Source organism: Pongo pygmaeus, chromosome 14, assembly GCF_028885625.2.
Source record: "Pongo pygmaeus isolate AG05252 chromosome 14, NHGRI_mPonPyg2-v2.0_pri, whole genome shotgun sequence".
NCBI lineage: Eukaryota > Metazoa > Chordata > Mammalia > Primates > Hominidae > Pongo > Pongo pygmaeus.
In genome coordinates, this window is record NC_072387.2 from 65,240,478 (window position 1) to 65,245,752 (window position 5,275).

Below are 5,275 nucleotides of genomic sequence, written 5' to 3' on the forward strand. Positions count from 1 at the left end.
TCATTTTAGTATTTTATGTGCAGAAGGTTGAACTAATCATACCTCTCAGTTCCCAGCACATGAGTATCATTAGTTGTTTTGAGCTGTGTCTCTTTAATCATATATATGTGTGTGTGTGTGTCCATGCATATCTTCCCTTTTAATTACATATACTATTCACATTCTATTCCCTTCATAGGTAACCATATCAATATTTTAACAAATTATTTATTTGAATGTGTTCTTTATTTTTATATGCATATATTTTAATTTTAATTAAATGATACCTATGTTAATGTAGCATCATAAGAAACAGAAGAGGATGAAGTCCAAAAAGTAATGATTGGTTTACTGAAATAAACTCTTCTTTAATGTGAAGTAAAATAACCACTAAATTTTATACATTGGAGTTAGCAACATATCAATAACCTTTGCAATTGCAGGCAAGTTGAAATTGTAAGGCTACATTATGGACACCCGGTAAAAAGATGAAGAGAAAGCTACTTTAAGCCACTACTTCTGGATACCCACAGGATAGAAAACTTTTATGATGCTTTCATTGGAGTTTTGTTGGTTGGTTGGTTAACTTTTTTAATGAAAAAAAATAAAAAGGAACAAATGGAAATATTTGTGGCAAAAAAATTCAGTTGAGCAGGAAAAATGTGCAAACAAAGAAGAGAGAAATGAAGATAAGAAGATAACTCAAAGTATGATCTTCCTGAGAAACCTGGTAGGAATCAGATTAAAAACACAGGTGGAAAATTCAGCTATTATTACATGATCTAAGTAAGAAATGGCAGGGTTTTTTTTGTTGTTGTTGTTGGGGGGTGATGGTTGTTTGGTTTTTTGATTTTTTTTTGAGACAGAATCTGGCTCTCTTGCCAGGCTGGAGTACAGTGGCGTGATCTCGGCTCACTGCAACCTCCGCCTCCCGGGTTCAAGCGATTCTCCTGTCTCATCACCCAGAGTAGCTGGGACTACAGGCGTGTGCCACCACGCCAAGCTAATTTTTGTATTTTTAGTAGAGATGGAGTTTCACCATGTTGGCCAGGATGATCTCGATCTCCTGACCTCGTGATCTGCCAGCCTCATCCTCCCAAAGTGCTGGGATTACAGGAGAAATGATAGTTTTAAGAAACAAGTAGTTTTAAGCAAAGTAGATGGAAATTTGAGAGTTCATACCATATGACTACCGTTCCTTTTTTAACTTATAGAGAAAGGGGCTTATATGGATCAGGTGTGAAGAAAGAGGAAAGGGTTTACATGTTCTATGGTGAGAAAGAGAGATTGAGATGACTTAATAAATAAATATTTCCTGGGAGATTTGAGCTCACTTGCAGGCAATAAATTTATAGTGATTATAACATTGACAGTTTGTGTTGTTTACACTACTGTAATAATAATATCTCTTTGTGTATATATATGTGGATGACAATATTTGCATCTATTGGTTGTAGGATTTGCCAATTAGGTGTAACTTAAGGGATCGTGGCATATCTTAATTAAGAGAAAATGATACAATGTATCATGGAATAAATAATTTATGAAGGAAAAGGAATAAAAAAGAAGACAGATGAATAGGAAAAAAAAAAAAAAAAAAAAAGAAATATCAAGGAAAATATGTAATTGGAGTATTTGAATAAGACTGTTAAAATGACTTCTTGAAAAATAATTTAGAATGCAAAATTATTTCTTGTAATAGATAAGTTAAAACGTGTGACTGTAGACCAGTAAAGCCATGTAAAACATGGGATTTGGAGGAAGTAAACAAGCTGAGTAACTAGGGGATTGGATGTGTTGTCCATAAAAATCATGAAGTCATTTGGAATCTTGGCAGTATTTGAATTGGTTAGGAAAATCACATGCAAGAGAGAAAATGTTCAGGAATAAGGGAGATTTTCTCAGAAGGTAGTGGGTTACACACTAATTGTAAGAAGAGGGGTGTATTAGTGTTCTCTAGAGGGACAGAACTAATAGGATTATCTATTTATCCATCTATCTATCTACCATCTATCTATCTGTCTATCTATCCATCTATCTACTATCTATCTATCTATCTATCTATCTATCTATCTATCATCTATCTATCTATAAAGGGGAGTTTATTAAGTATTAACTCACATGATCACAAGGTCCCACAATAGGCTGTCTGAAAGCTGAGGAACAAGGAAAGCCAGTCCAAGTCCCAAAACTGAAGAACTTGGAGTCTGATATTCGAGGGCATCCAGCATGGGAGAAAGATGTAGGCTGGGAAGCTAGGCCAGTCTAGTCTTTTCACATTTTTCTGCCAGCTTTATGTTCTAGCCTTGCTGGCAGCTGATTAGATGGTGCCTACCCAGATTAAGGGTGGGTCTGCCTTTCCCAGTCCACTGGCTCAAATATTAATCTCCTTTGGCAACAGCCTCACAGACACATACAGGATCAATACTTTGGATCCTTCATCCAATCACATTGACAGTCAATATTAACCATCGCAAGACGGACAAGATAGATAGGAAGAGACTTAAAGAAACAGCAAGAGTGTAGAAGAATAATAAAGAAATGACTTTGGAAAGCAAGTGAAATTACATAATCCCATTTCCTTACACTGAGATAGACGCCATTTATAAAAAGACATCTTCAATGAATTCAATATTATTAGTTGATATACCAATTTTAGTTAAGACCAGACACGGTGGCTTACACCTGAAATCCCAGAACTTACAGGGGTAGAGGCAGGAGCATAACTTGAGCCCAGGAGTTGGAGACCTGCCTGGACAACATAGCAAGACCCCATTCCCTACAGAAAGAAATAAAATAGACAATCACCTCCCAAAAAATTTTAGTTAAGTACAAAATATGATTAAAAAATATTCAAAGAAGCATTCTGGGATAATGGGTTTGAATAAATGGGATATTTGTTAAAGCAATTGTTGCTCAACTCCCAGAAGTAAGAGGAAAGATTATTATACAGGAAGGGAGTGATAATATGTGTCAGGGATAGGAACTACAGAGAGAAGATAGGGAACCCTCCAGGAGGAGGAGAGATGATCCAAGTGGCTTATATTTTATTGATAATCAAGAAAAACATGAGTCTAAGAGAAGACAGACAGACTTAGATTTGAAGGACAGCTGAAGAAGGCTGATCAGAAATGCGAAGAGACTAAAGATGGAACTAGATTTATTTTATTTAATTTAGGTAGACTTTTTATATAATTTGAATAGACACATAAATGTAATGCTCATAGAAGGATGAAAATATGAAAATAGAGATAATTTGTTTTATAAAACTAGACTAAACTTGTTAACAGAAATTGATGAGTATATTTAAAATTCTAAAACAATTTGTCATAAATACATTAGACGTCCAAATCCAAAATAAAACACCAGCAAACATAATGAAACAACATATTAAAAGTATAACATGTTATTATGAACCAGATACTTCCCAGAACTCTGCAGATTGATTAACATTAGAAAATATGTTTACATATGTACACACATACACACACCCCATATCAGCAAATAAGAAAAACATCCTGATAATCCCAATAGATATTAAAAAGGTCTTTGATTACATTCAGTATGCATTAATCATAAACTGTGAGTTATGGGAATTTAATGATAAAGAATAAGAATCATAAACTGATTCAGCATGGGCTGGGCGTGCTAGCTTATGCCTGTAATCCCAGCACTTTGCAAGACTGAGGCAGGCAAATCTTTTGAGGTCAGAAGTTCAAGACCAACGTGGCCAACATGGTGAAACCCCGCCTCTACTGAAAATATATACATTAGCTGGGCATGGTGGCACACACCTGTAATCCCAGCTACTCTGAAAGCTGAGGCAGCAGAATCGCTTGAACCCAGAGGCTGAGTTTGCAAGATCGTGCCACTGCACTCCAGCCTGGGCGACAGAGAGACTCAGTCTCAAAAAAAAAAAAAAAAAGGAAAAGAAAAAAGAGTCAGCATAATGCAGACTTCAAGGCCCTTTGGTTGGCTTTTACCTACATCCTAGTGTCATCTCAGATACCCTTTTCATTGCATTTTTTGTTCTGCCTCAGGACAAACACTTGTGTTGATCTTGTGTTCCTCTAACGCTGGCTTTCCTCTTGATCTAATTCAACACCTTCAGTTTCCCGATAAAAAAGCTATGGCTACCAGATTAATAAAATCATTTAGTTATTTGCTATTATATCACTAAACCCATCTTCTAAAACTATTACACTTCTATATAATTTCTCTATTTCCTTTAAAACTAGTTTAATAAACCACACAGAGATAGAAGTTGTTAGCGCTTTCTGTGGTTTGAATGTTCTCTATAACTCATGCTGAGATCCATTTGTAGTTCAGAAACATGACTATTGTCTTTTCAAGCTCATATGAGATCTGGCTCCCTCAATCCTTGCTATGATATCAGTACATTACCTGTCTGATGTGAAAAAGAAAAGATAAAATGAAATAAAAACTCGGACACCACAGAGAGTTCTCACCAGTAAGAAGGCTCTCACCAGATCCAGCCCCTCAATCTTAGAATTCTGTCTCCAAAACTGTAGGAAATAAATTCCTTTTTAAATAAATTACCCAGTTTCCAAGACTGTTTTAATAAGCAACAGAAAATGGATGAAAACTGATCTGTCTCCTGACGTAGATATTGGAGCCAAAACTTTATACTCATTACTCAAATAGAGGATTTTTCACAGGGTAAATATTCAAGGGAGGCAGGGCTGAATTCTACATCAGAAGATAACATCTCAGAAGAATAGATGTGAATTTTTACTCTCCCCTAGAAACTATAATGTACACAGGCTGTGATGCAGGCTTGACCAATCAGACTTTGCTACCAAGGATTCTAAATCTAGAGAGAGTGCCAACAAAAAGAATGTCAGCAAGGCTAGCCATGGACTCTACTGTCAAGCAGCTTTGTGACAGTGACAATGACAATGGCAGTTCCATTGCAGCAGTGTCCTGAGCTGACTGTTCCTGTGATGTGTTATTGGCTAAGGTTTGAAATACCAAGAATCTTAAGGTTCATCTCATTGTTAAGCTTGGATCATCAGCTTTACTAAAGATTCTCTGAGCTCTACAATTTACTTCCTTGAGTGCTATTGATGAAAAATTCTTTTATTGTAAAATATAGCACAGAGAAAGATTAAAACATATGATCAACTTAATAAATTGTTATGTGTTCAACTAGTAACTACCACTTTTATCAATAAATAGTCTTTCCAGACATTATTGAACCTCTCAACGTGCCTGATCTCAATCAAAACCTCACAGCCCTGCTGTAACCATTGTACATATTTAATGGTAATCATGC

At 35.8% G+C, this 5,275-nt stretch overlaps 1 non-coding gene across 1 annotated transcript; it reads left to right on the plus strand.

The window, feature by feature from the left end:
• The first annotated feature begins 4,291 nt into the window (after positions 1 to 4,291).
• On the plus strand, positions 4,292 to 4,393 carry LOC129012019 (small nucleolar RNA U13). Its single transcript, XR_008493527.1, has one exon. It is a non-coding gene; the product is annotated as a small nucleolar RNA U13 (small nucleolar RNA).
• The last annotated feature ends 882 nt before the right edge of the window (positions 4,394 to 5,275 follow it).